This window comes from Miscanthus floridulus, chromosome 17 (assembly GCF_019320115.1).
Source record: "Miscanthus floridulus cultivar M001 chromosome 17, ASM1932011v1, whole genome shotgun sequence".
Lineage (NCBI taxonomy): Eukaryota > Viridiplantae > Streptophyta > Magnoliopsida > Poales > Poaceae > Miscanthus > Miscanthus floridulus.
In genome coordinates, this window is record NC_089596.1 from 73,831,579 (window position 1) to 73,854,718 (window position 23,140).

General features: G+C 46.9%; 1 pseudogene; it reads left to right on the forward strand.

Annotated features, from left to right (window-relative positions):
- Positions 1-1,925: 1,925 nt before the first annotated feature.
- LOC136518942 (peroxidase 2-like) lies at positions 1,926-8,586 on the forward strand (annotated as a pseudogene).
- The last annotated feature ends 14,554 nt before the right edge of the window (positions 8,587-23,140 follow it).

Genomic DNA, 23,140 nt, shown 5'->3' on the forward strand with positions numbered 1-23,140 from the left:
CTAACGAGCTTCGAGTTTTTCGTCCAGCCATATTTGTCGGTATATGCCTAGTAACAGAGCATCTGTCGCTAAAGAGTAGCAGTAGACTATCTGTCGCTAAAAAAATTCAGGGCAACAGACTGTCTGACGCTAAAGATTTTTAGCGTCAGGACTTATAGCGTCTGCAGAAGTCTGTCGCTATAACTTTTTAGCATCAGACTGTCTGTCGTTGTAGCCGCTTTTAGCGTCAGACCGTCCATCGCTAATCTTGGTGTTGTGGTGTAGTGGCTTTCGTTGTTTTTAATGTACAAACAAATTGTAATTTGGGTATCACGGTAGTCGAGTGGAGGGGGTAACACACGAAGTATGTTTATACTAGGTCAAGTATGGGTACCCTACGTCCAGTGCAGATGATGATCTTTATTACTTGTGCAATGTGCGCTTGAGGTGGAACATGTCACATTTGCGGACGATAGGTTTACATGGGCAGAGACCAAAGGGCGTGGTGACTCTGTTTCTTTGAAGTCACCTGAGGGATTCAGCAAACGGACTGCCCTAGAAAAATGTTTTCTATAGGTGATTGATGTTATTGACGGTTGGTAACACCAACCGCCCCATAGAGCTCGATTTTTGGAGGTAGTAGGTAAGATAGCTCGTCTTTTAAAATAGTTTTGGTGGGAGTAAATTCATAACTTTTAAAATAAAGCCAGATAAAGACAAACTTTATAACAAAAATTTGAAGTTCATGTAAAACTTAATAATTGATAGTTTTTAGTCAATGTTTGGGCTAGATGTTTGTTGAGTTCTTAGATTTTTTAATTTAATTTTCTTTAAAAAAATTAAATGACCTTAGATGGATACATGCTCTATGCAAAGTTATAGAGCTTTACGAGATGTTAGAAATTAGATGAATATTTATTTCCACAATTGGTTTATGTCAAAAAAATTCAATAAAATATTTGTAGAAGTTATTAAGACAAAATGATACTCCCTCAATTCCAAACTATAAAGAGGTTTTCACTTTTTAGATACATAGATTTTACTATATATTTAGATATACACTATGTTTAGATATATAGTAAAAGCAAGTGATTAAGTGGTGTGGTAGAGGGCTCACGTAAGATAAGAGGTCACATTTCTACTGTTTTTGCAAGTTTAAAAACATTTTCAAGGATGGTTGCTAACACCCTCCACCCTAAATTATATATCCACTCCAAAAATTGTTTAGTTTCTCGAGACGTTTGATACAGGTGATTATGAACATCACCTCTGAATTTTTTTTTTACCATTTAAAAAAATACCGATCACCCCCCCCCCCCCCCCCCCCCCCCCCCCCCCCCCCCCGCTAACTTTGGAGCTGGTCCATACTCCATACCAATACAGCTCGAAAGCGGAAATGTCCCTACTGATCCAAAGTTGCTGAACTGAGCATCACCGCACCTTCATTTTTTTTACTTTACTATTTTTTTTATATATAAACTGGTTGCAGTTTTGGTCACTAGCTCGTTCTCGTCACGGCCGCTTCTGCTAAGGGCCGCAATCATATGTGTACATGGCCTCATCGGTCAACACCGCAACAATATACTAGTTTTTAGATGCAACCGCGTGCAGCGGCATATCGCCGGCCCTAACAAGTACTCAAATTGACATGCTCCGGCACATGGAAAATGTCAAACGCACACGCACGCCCAAGACAATCCTCCATCCCAGCGAAACAGTCCGCTTGCCCGTCGCTCGCTGGAGACTATAAAAGCTGCCGCATCCATCACCTATCCCTCTCGCATCGGGCTCTCTCATCTCTGCAACTGCAAGCTCCGTCTGCAGCAATCATCACCGGCACTAGACGTAGATACCTGCCTGCCAGCTGTCTGCACTGTTAGTAGTAGCCATCAACCAGCTTCGATCTCCAGCGATCACTGCACGTGTAGTGTAGCATTCAGACCTGCATGGCGGCAGCTTCCTCTCGCGTCTCGTCTCTCGGGTTACTGTTAGCCGCGCACTGCACACTCTTGCTCGCTTTGGCTAGAGCTGCTCACGGTCACGGTTACGCTCCTAGCGGCGGCGTGGTCCTGAGCTCCGCGTTCTACGACGAGTCGTGCCCCAGTGCCTACGACGTCGTCCGGCGCATCATCTAGGACGCGCGCGTCTCCGACCCGCGCATCCCGGCCAGCCTCATCCGCCTCCACTTCCACGACTGCTTCGTCAATGTGAGTGCCAATGCTTGCTTCTGCCCGTGGCTGATTAATATTGCTGTAGGATGAACACTGCAGCTAAGTGCGTTCTTTGCATCATCTGACATGAATGAACGGCCAAATGTTTCAGGGTTGCGACGGCTCCCTTCTGCTGGACGACAATCTCCTGGCGATCCAGTCCGAGAAACACGTGCCCGCCAACGACAAATCAGCGCGTGGCTTCGAGGTGGTCGATGACATCAAGAGCGCGCTGGAGGAAGCGTGCCCTGGCATCGTCTCCTGCGCCGACATCCTCGTCCTAGCAGCCGGGATCTGTAAAGCAATCTGCTGTCCTCCTTGTACGCGCGACAGACGCAGGCGTCGAAAGACTTCTCTATCGCACTATAACCACAGCATGGGCAGGCGTCAAAGTTAGCCCTGCTGTCACATTTTGTCACTGTAGCAGCATGGCAGTCTGGCATGTCTGTGTATTAGGATTAGATGTATACAGTTATATATGTAATTTTCCACTGCAACTCAGTAAAGAGAAAAAAGTTCAGTTTTGCCATCTCCTCTGTAGAGCTCTGGCCAACGTTGGTGTTTGTACTGTGTGTGCGCGCGCTCTGTTCTTCCTCTCTCTTCTACCTCCAACCGTAGTGTGTGGTCGGAAACGACGATGAGCGGTCGGCTCACCCGTGCGGGAGATCTCATGACCCAAAAGTAGTATCAAAGCCATACAAGCGCCGTCACCGGACTAACCGCTAGTGATAACAGATGGTTTGGAGACGGGCGACCGCAGCAGCGCTGCTGTGGCTGCCCATCCACGACAGGAGGTCATCGTGCGCACGGTGCGGGAGGTCAGCGACACCAGTTGGCCGACGCTGACTCGCACCAACTATGGCGAGTGGGCGGTGACCATGAAAGTCAAGCTCAGAGCCCGACGGTTCTGAAATACCATTAACAAGGGCACCGACAAGAAAGAATACGATATGTCAGCGTTGGAGGCTATCCTCGCTGTTGTGCCAATGGAGTACAGGAAGCCGTTGGGGGTGAAGAACTCTGCTAAGGAGGCGTGGGAGGCCATTGCAGCGATGCACGTTGGCTCCGACCACGCAAAGAAGGCGACGGTCTAGCTACTGAAGCAGCAGTACGCCAACCTCAAGTTCAAGGATGGTGAGTCGGTGGAGGACTTCTCCCTCCGCCTGCAGTCGCTCATTAGCAAGCTGAGGAGCTACGGCGTCACCATCGACGAAAAAGAGGTAGTCTCTAAGTACCTCCACTCCGTGCCGGTGAAGTATATCTAGATCGCTCTCTCCATAGAGACGATGCTGAACTTATCCACCCTCACCATTGAGGATGTGACAGGCCGTCTGTGGGCGGTGGACGAGCCAATGGAGCAGGCCATAGCAACGACGGACAATGGTAAGCTGCTGTTGACAGAGGAGGAATGGGCTGCCCGAAAGAAGTCTAGGGAAGCCTCCTCCAGCCGCGGTGGCGATGGCAAGCGCCGTGGCAAGGCTTCTTCAGAGAATAAGAAGAAGAATAAGAAGAAGGTCGATCCCAACGCCTGCCGACGCTATGAGAAGACGGACCATTGGGCAAAGGAGTGCCCAAATCGCAAGCAGGAGAAGAAGGCTGAGGCCCATTTAGTGCAGGCTGATGAGGATGATGAGGCCACTCTTCTGATGACGACGTTCTGTGCACTGCACGATGTTGAGGCCACGGAGAAGGGATAGGTGACAGCGGTGGAAGGGAACGACAAGGCTCTGAAGGCTGTTAACCTTGACGAACCACGCGCCCAAGTCCACCTCGGACATGTGGGCAGCGAGCAGGAGCAGCGGTGGTACCTGGACTCTGGCGCCAGCAACCACATGACGGGCTCTATGGAAGCCTTCTCCGAGCTCGACGGCAACATGACCGGCACTGTGAAGTTCGGTGACAGCTCAAGGGTGGTGATCCAAGGGCGCGGCACCATCATCTTCTGGCGCCAGAACGGCGAGCACCACGCGCTAACGGATGTATATTACATCCTATAGCTATGTTCAAGCATCATTAGCATTAGCCAGCTGGATGAGCGTGGATGCGAGGTACTGATCGAGAGCAGGATCCTAAAGATCCGGGATCGGGAGTGGCGTCTTCTCGCGAAGGTAAAACGCTCACGTAATTGATTGTACCTGCTCGACTTGAAGGTGGAGCAGCCGGTTTGCCTGGCAGCATGGCACTTCGAGGAGCCGTGGCTGTGGCATGCCCAGTTCGACCATCTAGCTTTGACGCGCTCGGTCAGCTAGAGAAGATGGTCTGAGGGCTGCCCCACATCAAGCACATAGGCGAGCTGTGTGACAGCTGCCTGGCCGAAAAGCAGAGGAGGCTGCTGTTCCCAAAGGCGGCCAAGTATGGCGTGACGGACGCTCTCGGGCTCATCCACGGTGATCTCTGCGGGCCAATCATGCCAACCACAAACGGTGATCGACGGTACTTTCTCCTGCTCATAGATGATTATAGTCGCTATATGTGGCTGCAACTCCTGACGAGCAAGGACGAGGCGACGGAGGCGATCAAGAAGTTCAAGGCACGCGCGGAGGCAGAGAGCTGCAAGAAGCTGCGCATGCTGTGGACTGATCATGGCGGCGAATTCAATTTGGTGGAGTTCGCTGCGTACTGCGTGAATCAGGGTGTGGAGCAACACCATACCGCGCCATACTCGCCACAGCAGAATGGCATGGTGGAGAGGTGAAACTAGACGGTGGTCAGCATGGCTCGATCCATGATGAAGGCCAAGAGCATGCCGGCAATGTTCTAGGCTGAGGCGGTGACCACGGCGGTGTTCATCCTCAACCGCGCGCCCACAAAGACCCTGAAGGGCGTGACGCCATTCGAAGCTTGGTATCGGCACAAGCTGAGCATGTCCTTCCTCCGGACATTTGCTGCATCGGACACGTCGGGAAGACGAAGTCGGTCCTCACCAAGCTGGAGGACAGGAGCACACCGATGGTGCTCCTAGGCTACGAGGAAGGTACCAAGATGTACCGGTTCTATGACCCACGCGGAGGTAAGGTGGTCGTCTCATGCAACGTCATGTTCGACGAGAAGGCGGCCTAGGACTGGGATAGTCCGAGCATGGGGGAAGCTACGTGTCTTCACCAGCACCTTCGTCGTCGAGCACTTGGTCATCCACGGTGGTGGAGATGCTAGAGAGGAGACGCCGACCACTCTAGCAACAGAGCCGAGCACTCCTGGGGCCATGCCGAGCACTCTAGGAGGGGTGCCGAGCACTCCAAGAGTGGTGCCGAGCGGTCCTGCAGTGGTGCCAACCACTCTAGGACGGGTGCCGAGTGGTCCTGCAGTGGTGCCGACCACTCCAGGATGGGTGCTGAACGCTCCCGTAGCGGAGCCGAGAGGTCTTGCAGTGGTGCCGACCACTCTAAGACTGGTGCCGAGCACTCCCGCAGTGGTGCCAACCACTCTAGGAGTGGTGACAAGCGGTCTAGGAGTAGTGCCGAGCACTGCAGCTGGGGTGCCGAGCACTCTAGGTGCTGTGCCGACCACTCCGGCGGAACAGGGGACTCCTTCGACGCCGATCAATTTCGCCTCACCTCCAAGCGACATCATCGAGTTTGTGGATGCCTTCCACGATGGTGAGGAGGTGCAGTTCTGCAAGCTGGTCGACACCGTCGACTGCACAGGGTCCTCAGGCCTAGCGGGTCGGCTGCTCAATGACCCAGAGCTGCTTCTGGTTAGTGCAGAGGAACCACCCACGTTCACGTTGGCCGAGCGCGATGCAAATTCGTGACGGGCGATGCTAGAGGAGATGAAGGCGATCAAGAAAAATAAGACTTGGGAGCTCATAGATCCACCTCTAGGATGCTGTCCGATCGGCCTAAAGTGAGTGTACAATGTCAAGCGGGACAAGCGCGGTGCCATTGTCAAGCACAAGGCGTGCCTCATCGCCCGAGGCTTTGTCCATCGCGAGGGCATTGACTTCGAGGAAGTCTTTGCACTGGTAGCGCGCATGGAGTCTATCTGACTGCTGCTGGCTTTGGTAGCAGCGAAGGACTGGCGCGTCCATCACCAGGACATAAAATTGCCCTTCCTCAACGGTGAGCTGGCAGAGACGATCTTCGTCAGGCAACCTCCGGGTTTCGCCGTCAAGGGAGCGGAGCACAGGGTGCTTCGACTATACAAGGCGCTCTACGGGCTACGGCAGGCCCCGCGAGCATGGAACGCCAAGCTTGACGTCACGCTGGGCGAGCTTGGGTTCACACGGTGCGCAATCGAGCATGCGCTCTACACACGGCGACAGGGGAAGGAGTTGCTCGTCGTCGACGTGTATGTGGACGACTTGATCGTCACCGGCGCATATGCGGAAGACATCGACAGCTTCAAGCGCGAGATGGCGGCTCATTTTTGAATGAGCGATCTCGGCGCGCTCTCCTACTACCTCGGCATCGAGGTGAGACAGGGGAAGGAGACGCTCATGCTCGATCAGAGCGCGTATGCCTCGAAGCTGTTGGAGTAGAGTGGCATGGCTGAGTGCAAGCCATGCGTGACTCCGATAGAGGAGCGGCTGAAGCTGACGAAGGCTAGTACCGCAGCGAAGGTAGATGCAACACTCTACCGGAGCATCGTCGGCAGTCTACGCTACCTAGTCCACACAAGGCTAGACATTGCGTTCGCCGTGGGCTACGTCAGCCGCTTCATGGAGGATACCCGAGAGGATCACTAGGCTACGGTGAAGCGGCTGTTGCGCTACGTCAAGGGGACGGTGGATTAGGTGATCTTCTTCCCCAAGACCGGCGAAAGTGGACTGTAGCTCACTGTGTTCAGCGATGCAGACATGGCAGGGGACATCGACGGACGGCGGAGCACCTATGGCATGCTCGTCTTCCTCGGGTTGGCTCCAATCTCATGGTTGTCGCTAAAACAGAAGGTGGCAGCGGCCATAGCGACGTGCCAAGCTGTGTGGCTACGCTGGCTGCTGGGCGAGCTGACCGGTGTGGAAGCTCACCCACCAGCACTGATGGTAGACAACCAGTCCGCCATGGCCCTCTCAAAGAATCCAGTTCTCCATGACCGGTGCAAGCACATCCACGTCAAGTTTCACTTCCTCAGGGACGGTGTCGATGGAGGGCAGATCGTCATCGAGTTCATCGAAACTGGTCGGCAACTCGCGGACGTCCTCACCAAGCCGCTCGGCCGTCTTCGGTTCACGGAGCTGAAGAAGTTGATCGGCATGGTGGAGGTTCTAGGGTTAGCAACAGGATTAGGGGAAGAATTGTAAAGTAATCTGCTGCCCTCCCTGTATGCGCGGCAGGGGCAGGCGCCGAAAGGGCTCCCCTGCTGCTGCACTGTAGCTGCGGCAGGGGCAGGTGCCGAAAGGCTCCCCTGTCGCACTATAGCCACAGCAGGGGCAAGCGCCAAAGTCTGCCCAACTATCACATCTAGTCACTGTAGCAGCCTAGCAGCCTGACATGTCTGTGTACTAGGATTAGATGGATACAGTTGTATATGTAGCTTCCCACTGTAACTCAGTAAAGAGAGCGAGTTCAGTTTTGCCATCTTCTCTGCAGAGCTTCGGCCAACGCTGGTGTTTGTGCTTTGTGTGTGCGCTCTATTCTCTCTCCCTCTTCTACCTCTGGGCGTAGTGTGTGGTCGAAAACGACGGTGAGCGGTCGGCTCACCCATGCGGGAGATCTCGGGCATCGAACTCGTAAGAACCCCATACCTAGCTAGCTCTAGCATCCCAATCTTGCTGCATCTTTTTTTTATCTCAACTGAGAACTGACGGAATCATGAACTACGTGCTTGCAGGCTGGAGGACCACGATGGAGGGTGCTGCTCGGCCGGCGAGACGGCACAATGACTAACATCGAGAGCGCCAAGAACCTACCCAGCCCTTTCGACCCCTAGGACAAGCTCCAGGAGAAGTTCAGAAACTTCAACCTCGACAACACTGACCTCGTCGCCCTTCAAGGTAATGTCGACTACTTATATCTACCAAAACATATCAGAAAATACAGTCGTGTACGGTTCAGTGTTCAGACCTCTACAATTCTTTATAGTATGGCTCACATACTGATTTCAGCAACAAATTATTCCTATTTCAGGAGCGCACACTTTTGGTAAAGTACAATGTCAGTTCACGCAAGAGAATTGCGCAGCTGGGCAGCCAAAGGGCGCACTTGAGAACCTAGACCAGGTCACCCCCAACCTGTTTGACAACAAGTATTATGGTAACCTCCTGCACGGCGCCGCACAGCTACCCTCCGACCAGGTCATGCTGTCAGACCCTACCGTGGAGGCGACGACCGCTCCCATTGTTCATCGGTTTGCAGGCAATCAAAAAGATTTCATCAGGAACTTTGCCGCATCCATGGTTAAGATGGGCAACATAAGCCCGCTAACTGGGACTGATGGAGAGATACGAAAAAATTGCTGAAAGACCAACAGCAAACGCTATTGAAAACTTCTTTTCAATTTGATTGATTGACCAATTGCGATGTACGTGTAAATAATCATTCTTTCAATTCTTTTCCACATTCTTTGTAACTGTAAGATGGTCCGCTTCTCTCTTCCTCGTTCTTTGTAACTGTAAGATGTTCCGCTTTTCTCTTTCCGGAAGTAAAGCAAACGTGAAAAATGTTTTACCCGTCTTCGGCCTCCTAAACAAGGGTGGGCATAGAATGGATATGAACCAATTTTGGATATCTATTAGTCAGCTGTCAATTCTTTTTGCTGGATGCAATTACAGATTCTAATATTCTCAAATACGGATATAAGACGAATAAGCCGGATTTGAATTCGCATTTGAATATGTACTCAATTTAGTTAATAATATCAACATTTCCTTTCTTTTTATCAATAGTTTTGGAACGTGAAGTAATGACGCCCTTGCATGAATATATGCCGCCTCGCCACTAGGGTCGAGGGTCGAGGGAGACTGAGGGCTACGGTGGTGCAGTCTGCAGAAACTCCATTGACAAGGTTACGGAGGGCTCCAATGCCGCCTTCCTGAGCGGGAGATACAGCAAGATGAGAAGATCCATTGACAAGGTTACGGAGGGCTCCAATGTCGCCTTCCTGAGCAGGAGATATAGCAAGATGAGAAGCTTTCGCTAATATAATGTTTTCTCTTGCAACAAAATAAAACAGAAATTTCAGCAACGAAAGAGTAGAGTAGGGGGAAGAAAAATCACAAACACAAAATCCATCTCCTCCACTCTCCGAACATTCATCTCCTAGAGACAGGTGTTATAAGTAGCACAGGAAGGCAAGGCACGAACGTCGAGGGGACTCGGCCACCTAGACATCCACGAGGCGAGTCTCCAGAATAGGAAGCGGTCGGCCATCTCTGATTGGTCTCTATCGGCGGATCTGGGAAAGAAAACAAGATAGCCAGCCTGCGTCAAAATCGTGACTTAGATTGATCGATTCCCCCAAGATTATCGCACCCTAGGACTAGGAGGATTGTGCGGTGCAGTGTCACACCCCAGAACTGAAGGCGGCAAGACAAGAAGATGTATTCAAGAATAGAAGGCAGTGGCCCTGTTTGTTTCGCTAAAATTTAGCTGCTGACGATGCTTATGCTGATTTGTTGTGAGAGGAAAAAATATTGTTCCTTCGCTGAAAAATATTGCTGAAGTAGTGCTGCAGAACAGGGTGGGTATCTCATGTTTATGTAATAGCTAGACTATGACGTGTGGACCCGATGCGCAGGTGGTTCTATGCTTATATTTCAAAACTGTGCGTCGTAAGAACTTATCGACAATTATCTAAACTAATACAGTAAGAGCCAGAGGTGTTCCTCTGAGCTTCGGCCGAAATCTGGTGATCCCTTGCTTGCTCATGTCAACGGCACTCGCCGGCGGCCAGGGGTGACAAGTGATATCAAAGGCGATCTTTCCTCGGCAACTATCTACCCCACCCATCCTAATCTCTCAGCCCGTATCTTGTGTTTTGGATCGTGATCCCCGATGATAGGTGCTGTGCGCTGATTTGCTCCGGCGAGTTAGTGCCTCACCATAGGTCCATGCCGAGGTCGATCAAACTCAGCACATTGCTGAGCGTGCAGTGCTTCCCTAGTTGTTGTGGGGGTCATCGAATTTACGACTTCGAGGCCCCCAGGAGCGCACTAAGCAACTCCTCTTCAGGATCAAGTTGAGTGGCATACGACAATTCACATACCAAACCAACACAGGCTAATGAATAATGCTCAAAACATCGGGTAAATTACAAAAGAAAGTTTACATGAATTATATGTCTTAGTCCAACCGATGGACGAGATTCTGTACCCTTCCTAAGGTTGGTCACTCAAGATCACTCAAACAAGGCCTCGGAGTTAACTTGCAGCATGCTCGGGTTCGCCCTTCCTCGATGCTACTAGGTAGCGGTGATGGAGACTCAGCTCAAATCAATCTATGATGTTCCTACAAAACAATTTAACGGCCGCGCCGTGAGTACATTTCGTAATCGCAGGACTTAATTCCAAAATATAATATTTGGTGGATGCATAGGGTGATTATCAGGTATTTGTATGAAGGCAGAAAGCAATGATGTTCTTTAAGAGTATGACATGCTATGTTCAACATTAGAATTAAAGTACTCATCATTATAACCAAGATGCTCATAGTTCATCATTCATGCTACCATGGGTATAGAAAGAAAGAACAACCGAATAGTTCCATCCCGAAGGACTCCAAGCTTTCAAGACTCTACAGAGGTGTACAACTATACCCATACGAAGAAATGGGACAAACCTCCATATCTCGTGCACCAGAGATAAGGGTTGCCTCACGTCTTTAACCTTTCCCTAATCCGGCCCGAGTGTCCGACAAAAGGTTCAAGCGGTTGCCCAGTCAATGTCCTAGACATTCCCGACCGACGCCAACCCCCTTACCAGTTTCATAGATAAACAGGTCATAACTAGTTACTTGGCTTGTAGACCCCATCCACGACATGTGGTCTGTACGGGTGGTCACTCAGACTTACATATCCCAAAACACGGTCCTTATTACTACTCCACGAGCTATGTCGTCTGAGATCCCACACTCATGATGACCTACCCCTAGCATGAGCAAGATATCCAAGTTATCATCAAGGTTATCGCATTGGGAATATCATTCCTTAACTAGGTTAGTTAGATAAGTCAAGTTGTACCCTCATTGGTTTTAGTAGTTAATTATCCAGGTGTAGCATCCTACACATGTGAGTATGAGTTCCCTTCTCTTGCTTGACTTCTACCGTTGCATCTTGAATGTGCCAAACATTCCTATGGTAGTTTAGGTGGCTTACTAGGCTCACTATGGCTAAGTTGTAAGCTAGTTTCACTAAGTGTGGCTTGAGGCTTAGGAATTAAACCAAACTCATGAGATAAGAGATAAACCTTGAGATTGAGATAGAGATCCTTGGCTCTGAGATTAAGAGCTTCCGATGTTTTTTTCTAATCAATTTTGATATATGGAACGTCGAAATCCGAGTTCGTATGCGAAAACTAGACCAGTTTTAAGAACGGACTCCGAATTAGAGGACAAAACGGGAACAATATGCGCAAAATTGGTCAAAATCATGACTTAGATTGATCGATTCCCCCAAGATTATCGCACCCTAGGACTAGGAGATTGTGCGGTGCAGTGTCACACCCCAGAACTGAAGGCGGCAAGACAAGAAGATGTATTCAAGAATAGAAGGCAGTGGCCCTGTTTGTTTCGCTAAAATTTAGCTGCTGATGATGCTTATGCTGATTTGTTGTGAGAGGAAAAAACATTGTTCCTTCGCTGAAAAATATTGCTGAAGTAGTGCTGCAGAACAGGGTGGGTATCTCATGTTTATGTAATAGCTAGACTATGACGTGTGGACCCGATGCGCAGGTGGTTCTATGCTTATATTTTAGAACTGTGCATCGTAAGAACTTATCGACAATTATCGAAACTAATACAGTAAGAGTCGGAGGTGTTCCTCTGAGCTTCGGCCGAAATCTGGTGATCCCTTGCTTGCTCATGTCGACGGCACTCGCCGGCGGCTAGGGGTGACAAGTGATATCAAAGGCGATCTTTCCTCGGCAACTATCTACCCCACCCATCCTAATCTCTCAGCCCGTATCTTGTGTTTTGGATGGTGATCCCCGATGATAGGTGCAGTGCGTTGATTTGCTCCGGCGAGTTAGTGCTTCACCATAGGTCCATGTCGAGGTCGATCAAACTCGGCACATTGCTGAGTGCGTAGTGCTTCCCTAGTTGTTGCGGGGGTCGTCAAATTCACGACTTCGAGGCCCCCAGGAGCGCACTAAGCAACTCCTCTTCAGGATCAAGTTGAGTGGCATACGACAATTCACATACCAAACCAACACAGGCTAATGAATAATGCTCAAAACATCTTATACTGGGTAAATTACAAAAGAAAGTTTACATGAATTATATGTCTTAGTCCAACCGATGGACGAGATTATGTACCCTTCCTAAGGTTGGTCACTCAAGATCACTCAAACAAGGCTTCAGAGTTAACTTGCAGCATGCTCGGGTTTGCCCTTCCTCGATGCTACTAGGTAGCGGTGATGGAGACTCAGCTCAAATCAATCTATGATGTTCCTGCAAAATAATTTAACGGCCACACCGTGAGTACATTTCATAATCGCAGGACTTAATTCCAAAATATAATATTTGGTGGATGCATAGGGTGATTATCAGGTATTTGTATGAAGGCAGAAAGCAATGATGTTCTTTAAGAGTATGACATGCTATGTTCAACATTAGAATTAAAGTACTCATCATTATAACCAAGATGTTCATAGTTCATCATTCATGCTACCATGGGTATAGAAAGAAAGAACAACCAAATAGTTCCATCCCGAAGGACTCCAAGCTTTCAAGACTCTGCAGAGGTGTATAACTATACCCATACGGAGAAATGGGGCAAACCTCCATATCTCGTGCACCAGAGATAAGGGTTGCCTCACATCTTTAACCTTTCCCTAATTCGGCCCGAGTGTCCGACAAAAGGTTCGAGCGGTTGCCCAGTCAATGTCCTAGACATTCCCAACCGATGCCAACCCCCTTACCAGTTTCACAGAGAAACAGGTCATAACTAGTTACTTGGCTTGTCGACCCCATCCATGACATGTGGTCTGTACGGGTGGTCACTCAGACTTACATATCCCAATACATGTTCCTTATTACTACTCCATGAGCTATGTCGTCTGAGATCCCACACTCACGATGACCTACCCTTAGCATGAGCATGTTATCCAAGTTATCATCAAGGTTATCACATTAGGAATATCATTCCTTAACTAGGTTAGTTAGATAAGTCAAGTTGTACCCTCATTGGTTTTAGTAGTTAATTATCCAGGTGTAGCATCCTTCACACGCGAGTATGAGTTCCCTTCTCTTTCTCGACTTCTACCGTTGCATCTTGAATGTGCCAAACATTCCTATGGTAGTTTAGGTGGCTTACTAGGCTCACTATGGCTAAGTTGTAAGCTAGTTTCACTAAGTGTGGCTTGAGGCTTAGGAATTAAACCAAACTCATGAGATAAGAGATAAACCTTGAGATTGAGATAGAGATCCTTGGCTCTGAGATTAAGAGCTTCCATAGTCAAAAGATTGAAGATCCAACTCTTCTTCCATCCAAGCCTCCATCATTTCCAACCTCCATAAAAAACCACACATTAATCACTTTGGGGGAAAATCCACAAAATGAGAGCTACTCTCTTGAGCTCACCATGACTTTGTTGAAGATGTTGATGGAATCCATGGGAAGGTGCTGATGCTTCTCTTCTTCTTCCTCCTCTCCTCCTTCAATGTGGCAAAACCTCCTAAATTATAGGACCCACATGCACTTGTCACTGTCTAACGACCTTTGACGACTATGCATAGGTTCCTGGTAACTTAAGAAGGCTGTCGGTTGTCCTCGGGGAACCCCAAATCATCCATGATTTCCGAGCAGGATCACATTACAGAGTCATTACAGTATTACAACATTTATTCAAATATCAACATCAGAGTAAAATAGCGGAAGTCTTATGATAACTTAATTTACAAACCAGTTGTTTCAAACCTTACAAACTAAGTTCGATAATTATTACAAACCATAGTAGTAGTGGAGTGGCATTAGTATCATAATACAAACACAAAAAATAAGCATCCTGCCCAAGGATCACACATTCACTTATCGTCATCGACATGAACAACACTCATGCAGCAAGGTCCAAAACAGACCTGCTCATGAGGCTCACCTGCAACAAGGGTCAACGAACCCTGAGTACAAAAGTACTCAACAAGACTTAACCGGAATAAAAACTGAGACGACTCAGGAATGCAGGCTCAGGGATTCAAGGTATGGCTTTAACAATAATCAAAGTTCTTTTGCATAAAAGCTCTTTGACAAAATTCTTTACTTCAACATATAAAACTTTATAAGAACCACATATGAATCTGCCATGATCCATAATGAGATCATGAACTTCATATCAAACTTTTTCTCAAATCTTACTCAAGTTTTAGTTATTAACTATGATGATGAACAGTGAGTTGAGTCTCCATAACCGAGGAGCAACGAGGATTCAAATCGATTAAAAACCCAGCTGGGGATTCCAGACCACACGACATATGCAGGTCCCTGACCTACATATACCAACCTACCCTTGGATCCTCTAAAACAAGAATGGGTCTGTGCCACCCGAGAATACAGTACTCCACCATTCCAGCCCATGGCCACGTGGGTACATGGTATTCCCGCCATCTCTCCACTCCCAGTGCGTGAGTAGCCATTCTCGTAATAGAATAGCCGAGTTAAGGATTACTGGAGTATGGGGTTAGTACTACAAAGTCTCACCTCATGCAATTCAACAACAGACGGACCTTAATCGACATAGGCAGAAAGAAGCCGCTCATAAGACATCCATGCCTTGTGGCTCTCACACATCGAGTCCGCCCAGTCTAGATTTATTACTTCACATGTTCATATCTCATGATAACATAAGTAACCAAAGATCCATTTGAAACTCGCAGGTGATAGGTAATCACCCGGCTAAGCATGACTAAGCATAACTAGGCATTTACGAATAAAACTGGTAACAAGGTAGATATGGAAAAACAAGGTTGGTAATGCATCAATTAGGTTTCCACTTGACTTCTAATCACTTAATGCAGTATATAAAAGCAAAAGCGATAAAATTTGTAAAACACAAGGTAGTTTAAATGCATCCGGGGCTTGCCTTGATTCACGGAAAAGTCAGGTTCCTGCGACGTTCCACAATTATCAGATCCGACCTCAACAGACAGATAACCTCCTCCGCAACTTGATTAACTATCACGTGTTCACCTTCATTCACTACACGTAGTAACAATGCCATGTTTAACATGATGCGGGATTCGAAACATGATGCTCGATGATGGATGCAAAATTAACCACTCGAATACAACTTTCCTTCGCGGTACAGTTGTAAATCAAACTAACTAAACCTTTTTTGTAACACATACATCAATTGCCAAGGATCATTACCACTAATGACCCAAGGTCATCACTCAATCCAAAATTTAAACAAAACCTAAATCATTAAATGTTAATATTTGCTTTTATGAATTAATTATTTAATTCAAAATTATGAAATAAATCAACTTGTTCCAATTGAGCTAAAAATTTTTGTAAAGGTTCATCACATGATAACTAAGTGGCAAAACAATTTTCATAATTTTTGGATAAATAAATAAGTCTAGAAAAATCATGGAAACCCATTTATTAATTAATTGAGCAATTTTCATCACATTCAAAAAGTACTGAAAAACAATATTTCATATTTTTCTTAAATAATATACATCACAAAGAGGTCACACAAAAATTTTCATAATTTTTGGAACTCTAAATAATTCTACACAAAAATAACAAAAACTATCACTATTCATTCAAATCTGCAAAATAGAAAAACCCATTTTGAACGCTGAGTCACTGACAACCGATCCCACATGTCATCTTCTACCTCTCGCGCTGACCACAGAGACAATAGCTTTGATTGGTGAAATCTCACCGACGGCGAGGTCACCGGCGACAGCAAAGTCACCAACACGATCACAACAACACGGCGCATCGATTGGAGACACTAGCTAACTCAATTACAACACGATTCAAGCCTGACGCCGGCCATGGCGGATGCGACTGCACGACGGCGCTACGCCGACGACAGGAGACCGGTAGCAGTTAAACAAAGGGTCCAGGAAACACCAGTAGCTCACCCCGAACGCGTTGGAGTCAAAGACCGAGCCGAAGGAGCAACAGCAAGGTGGTTCGACGATCTGAACAAACATGGCGGAGCAAAACGTCGTCGGTGGTGGTGTTTCGGCGATTGCAGTGGACAAAACGATCAAGCAACAAGCTATTAAGCACCATGGCATCGAGACGAAGCTGAAGCAAGGCTTTGCAAGGTCAGAGGCAGACCGTAGCGTGCTGGCCACAGCGACGCACACACCACGATGGCGCTGCCGGCCGTGAAGAAGGAAGAAGACGAGCAGCGTTTCCTGGCGCAATCAGGCAACAATTGCTGGACGACTGGGTTCGCAAGGAGGAGACGGAGCTAGGACAGGCTTGGCTGCGACGGTGAAGCACTACGGTGATGGCGCGGGCTCGCCGGAGTTGAGCGGTGGCGACGGGAAAAGCAGAGGAATAGAAAGGAGACGAACGGCGATGGCACCAGGGCTTTATAGGGCGGCAAAGGCGCAAGGAGACGACACGTAGCGCCCTGCTCGTGCCAGCGTGAAGCCGAGGGCGGCCACAGGCGCGACTGGAAGCCAGGAGAAGGACGCCGGCGGTGACAGTTGCCCGCGGCTACTGTTCAACATAATTATATAATTACCATTCGTCTAAATTTCTAAATTACTCCCAAATTTGTATAACAACTCAAAAATCTCCAAAAATAAAAGTTGCTCAAAATTCAAAGTTCTACAACTTTGCTTTTATAACCACCCCTAATTCAGTCTACATTTTGAAATGAAATTTTGAATTCAAATAGGGGACATTTAAAGAATTTCACCTTTTCAAATTACATCAATTTTTTTATAACAACTTTGAAAATTCCAAAAACAAACTTTGTATAACTTGACAAGCTCTACACTTTTGCTTTTAGGCTCAACCCCAAAACATGCTTAGATTTTGAAATGAGTTTTCAGGGTAGGATTAAAATACCAAAAATTAGGGTTTTCTTAAAAATTCAAATCCAAACAAAACTTTGAACTTGATTCAAACAATACAATTCAACACATACCACATAAAGATAAGCTTGTTTTAGTGTATGCATATCAAAGTTTTCACTAAGGCCAAATGCTTTGCAATGCATATGATGACATGGCAGGTTTTAGTATTTAAAACACCCGAGGTGTTACAATCAATCCTCTCTCCATTCCTTTCTCTCTCTAGTTCTAGGGTCCTTCCTTGTTCTTGAGAGGTAGAGAGAGAGGGTGTTTGCAAATGAGTGGATGAGTGAGAGGGTGAGTGGGAGAGTGCTCCTTCAGCTAGTGAAGTGTCCCAACTCATACTGTCATAAATAAGAAACAACTCAATTCCATTTAACTATGTTCTGTCCTGACTCCTATCGAATAGTCCGGTACATTGGCAGATAGTTCGGTATTCCCTGTCTTTGCTGAATTGACTAAGTCATTGGATGAATGTCATCGATGACCATGGTATCATGCTAGGGTATGTCCTTGAGAGTGATAGGGTGTTGATGATGTCAGTAGGAGAATTGCCAATCCATGTAGAAGTTCTCTTCTAATCCGAATATGAGCCTGACCATAGTTATCCGGGGATTCTCACAAGGTACTTCGGTGGGTTATCGATGTCGGGTGTCATGTTTGCATGTTGAGAGTCTTCATGGATGGTCAATGGCTGACTCCTTTCGCTAATCAAAATGGTTGTTTGGGTTGCAACGGACTCGGGTCGTTACACTGGTGCTGCGGCGTGTCGGGATCTGGTGGTGGCAATGACTGGCGGTGGTGTGGCAACGGTGTGAACTGGTCCAGTAGCTCAGTGCCAGTGGCTCCGACTACCAGTTCTCCAACAACTCAGTGAAGCCGATGGGATACCTGCTTTGACACCAAGGGTTTGACAGCATCACCCACTGTAAGCTCGATCTCTGTGGATTCAAGACTTTTTCCTTTAGCACGCTATGAACAATGCACAAAGGTTGCGGGGCACCAGTCCTCGTGTAAAATTCTGGTGTTTGGTTGTTTTCTGCGGTGTGGTGGCATTCGGTAGGGAAGTGTCTATGGATTTGGGTTGCAGAGCGCTTGTCTCTGTGTAAAATTCCTCGATCCTGCCTCACTTCCAGGTGTTGGGTTCACAGGTGAAGCACGCGATAGGGGAGGATTTCATCCAAGCCTGTTGTTTCCCCAATTCTTCATCATGGCTCCTCCAAAGCCCTCAAAGCAGACATAGATTCTACTCGACGAAATGTCTCACAGCAATGATGATGAGAAGACTCGTCGGGACTCGGTGATGGACAATTTTGACATGTTGTTTGCAAGGTTGAATGACATTGGCATCATCCAGTAGGGCCTCAAAACCCAGCTTGAGGACAACAACAGAAGGGTGGACACTTCGACAGTTTATAGCAGAGCAAGTCAAGGCTAATGGTCATGCAGTGGCTCAATTAACACTTCGACAGTTTGAAGATGAAGCCCAATCTCTGAGTGGTGGTTCAACATTAGTGATTTATGAAGAAGAAGCTCCCTTCACCAATGTGTTTGCTGATGCCAAGGGTAAAGGAAATTTGAAACCAAGTACTTTTAAGCAGCATAAGCCTACTTTTGACAATCAAAAGAAAGAGAACAGAGAAGAAACCAATCCAAAGAAGGAATAGCTTCCTCATCACACTCTACCAATGATATAATTTTCTAATTTTGCTGGGGAATAACCCAAGATTTGGATCAACAAATGCAACAACTATTTTAGCATGTATGCTATCCTAGAAGACTTGTGGACCACAACAGCCACTATGCATTTGGAGGACAATGCTGCCAAGTGGTGGGAAACCTATAAGCTCAGTCACCCTACGGTCACTTGGCAAGTCTTTTATCAAGACATTCAAGCTAAGTTTGGGAGTGATGATTATAGAACTGCTCTGGCAGACCTCATTGCTTTGAAGCAAACAGGGACAGTGGAAGAGCATACAACCTAGTTTTGAGCTTTGCAATATAACATCACTATGCACAGTTGAAAACATGATGAGTTGTATTTTGCTACTCAACATGTTGCTAGATTAAAGGATGACATCAAGGCCACTGTAGAACCTCAAGTACTAGTTATTGTGGATAGAGCAGCTCTCATTACCAAAACCCAACAAAATGTGCTGGACAGAAGTAAGCAAAAGTTTTAGAGAAACAGTCAAGCTACCAGGCCTTAGCAACAGAGAGCAGAGGCAAAACCAGCAACAACATATGGAAACCTATGGAGAGATAGAGAATTGAGGGATTACAGAAAGGCCAAAAACTTGTGTTTTCACTGTGGCGAGAAGTTTGAGCATGGCCATGCTGAACATTGTACTAAAAGGAACAAACCTCAAGTGAATGCCCTAGTGGTCAGTGATTTAGACAAGGAGATCAACGAAGACTTACTTAATGAAATGGCTATTGAGGATATGATTACTGAAGACTTTTGCTAATTATCTCTCAATGCATTGGCTAGCACTCATACCTCAGACTGCATTCAGCTCAGAACCACTGCCCAAAACAAAACTATGCTGATCTTGGTGGATACTTGTAGTTCTCATAGTTTTGTGAGCTCCCATTTTATTCAGATAGCTCATCTTCCAACAGCGCCAATATCCCAACAGAAAGTGAAGCAAGCCAATGGAGAATGGCTCACCACCGCCAGAAAGGTACCCAATCTGTAGTGGTTTATACAAGGTCATACATTTCCCATGATATGATAATGTTGGACATGTTACCCTATGATGCTATCTTGGGATATGATTTGTTGAAGGCCAATAGCCCCATGCAATGTGATTGGCAGGCTAAGATATTGCAGTTCTAGCATATGGGTACTTCTATCACCATACAAGGTCTTACCAATACTCCTGATCAAGTTACTCCAATTTCTGCCACTCAATTATACAAGTCTTCTCAAGGCAATGATATCTAGGCTTATGTGATTATGGATCAAGTTTCACCTGATCAAGCAAATGCAACACCTGCCCCAAGTATTTCTAAAGATCTGAAGCTGTTGTTGGATATCTATGCTGATAATTTTCATGACTCACAACATCTACCTCCTCCAAGGAGTTATGACCATGCTATCCCTCTCCATCCAGGGTCAGTACATGTAAACTCTAGACCCTACCACTATTCTTGTGGCAGAATCGCCCGAAATAACACGCTTTTGAAAGCGCTCGTCTTTCATTAGACACTAAGCACTCCGAAAGTTAGCTATATCGAACAGTTTCATCGAGCACACCCCATGGGAGAACTTGAATCAATCCACGTTCTACCTCTAGAATCCAATAATGAGTACGAGCTTACAATGCTTACTCTATTTTATACAATAAGAGTTCTTGAAAATTATTTATTACAATACCAAGGTTCAGTGTACGATAATTAAATAGCAGAATGGAAATAAACATCTAGCGGAAACGATACATGGATCCGTCTATGCCCACCAGAAGAATCCTCCATACAAGAGCTACTCCTCAAACTGCACCTGCAACAGGGTAAAATAAACTCTGAGTACACAATGTACTCGCAAGACTTACCCGACTAGTGAGAATAGTTTCCCGACTCTCAAGGATATGATAGGCAATATGGGTTTGTTGTTTTCTTTTTATTTGCGAAAAGCATTACTAGAAGTACGTCCTTAAGATCAAGTTTAATTAGCAGTTATGGTTACTTCATTAGCTAACCATTCAAGGTAAGCACATGTTCTACTTTCAAGCAAAGGTTGAGCAATCAGAACTAATTTACCATCTTTTATATTCCTGTTCTTACTGCGGTGCTAGACCATAGCCAAGTTGTACCGTCTCACAGAAACGGCGATTCTCGAACCAATATATCCGACCTAGGTACCCGAAACACATGCCCCGTTTATACCCCAGGCACAAACAAGACCAACCCATTCCACTCCTGTCACGGGGTCTAGGTCTCCATCCAAACTTGGACTCCAAGCCCCGACACTTAAGACCCGATCTCAACATGGTGCTCAGACCTCCACCTTTCCCCTCCTCCAATCAGTCAGTCCAGAAAGAGCCAAAACCCACGACAAGAGTGTAACGAGCCTTCTCGCTCCCATAAGCAAGTATATACTTAGGATAATAAGTCTGTGACCTGACTACCATCCACAGGAACAGGCGGTCCTTAATCGACACGAACAGGGAAAACAGTGTAACCAAGCTAAGCCGCATTGGCCTCGGGACACAACCTGTTACACCCACCAATACCATACCATATCCTTGCCCTGTCTGTTACTCACGCTACCGAAAACCTAAACATAGCAACTACTTGAACATGTACTAGTAGGACTCAAAGGTAGATATCTCTATGCATGTGGTTTTTATAAAATTCCTGTAACGTAAATGCACATAACACATATATACAGTGATTATCAAAAATAAGGGTTATGCACCGGGGTTTACCTTGGGCAGGCGTGGTGTCAGCCGAGTCAGTTAGTGGTGGCTCCAGGACCTCCTCCTGCACGAGAATCTCCTTCTCGTACTCCTCGATGATCTCCTCGAACTCGTGATCACCAGTGGTCACGATCTCCGCCAACTCATTCTCTATACGCATGCAATAATGATGCAACACTTAGCATTTAGGCAACAGTAACTCTTAAAATAAGGATACGCATACTAGGCTACTAAGCTAGCTCTAATGACTAAGGTACTAAGCTAACTATCATCTTCATCAAGCAAAGTGTTGGGTTCAACTAACAAATACCTAGCTTTACAAATTAAGAATATATCTTTATTTCTACTAATGATTTAATATATATTGAAACAAAGAGCATTTAACTACCCTAATGCTTAGTCTATTCTAAGGCTACAAAAATTATAGTAAGCACATAATAATACAATGAAGCCACTGTAAAAATTTTAGGATTAAAGCTATCACTAATTTACCACAAAAATTCCTATAATGATTAATTTTAATAATATGAAGCACTTTCAAACGATTTAATAGCTCCAAGTATCAACATGTATATATATGAACTAAATACACTAATAGATAGATCACAATTTTAGAAACTTCACAAAATATGTTTTACAATTTTTGGACACCTACATGATTTTATATTAATTACCAAAGATCAGCTTAGAAATTAAATTAGAAAACTATTTACTAATCCCCTGAAAAAAGAAAACGGATTCTCCGCGCGGCCCACAACGCGCGGCCTGCGCTGCGCAGCACGTGCAGCAGCGGCCCATGCGACGCCGGCCCGCGCGCGAGATGGCCCACGGCGGGGGAATCCCGCGAGCTGCCGCTTTTGCAAAATAGACCTCGCACTTCTGCCAAATTATAATTAAGTCCTAACGCTATTTTCCCTTCTCACAAGACTTCTCACTTAACCCCTCGACTTTTTCCTAATTCACTCGTGCGCACCCCAGCGACTCATCGCACGGCGGCGCCATGGGCGGTGGCATAGCACTGCTGCGCCGGCCACCTGGGGCTCGCGTCGGCCCGTCAGTCGAGCCGACCTTCAACTACGGTCCAACCGCCTACACCAAGCAGCAATGCGAGGCGATAGAACACGCTGGAACGAGCTGCAGCGACACACGACCATCCGTGACGGTGGCGCACCCACTTCGATGAGCTGGGGCTGCTATAGACCTAACTGACTCGCGCGTGAGCATCAGGAGGCTACAATGGACCAGGACGAAGTGACGGTAGGGGTGGAGGATGGCGGAGGAGGGGTGGCCACGTGCGGCCGAGCCATGCGGCGGCGCACCACGGTGGCACGGTCGCGCCAGCGGCGACGGAGAGGCGGTAGCAGTTCTGCTGATGTGGGCAAGGTGTAGAGGGAGG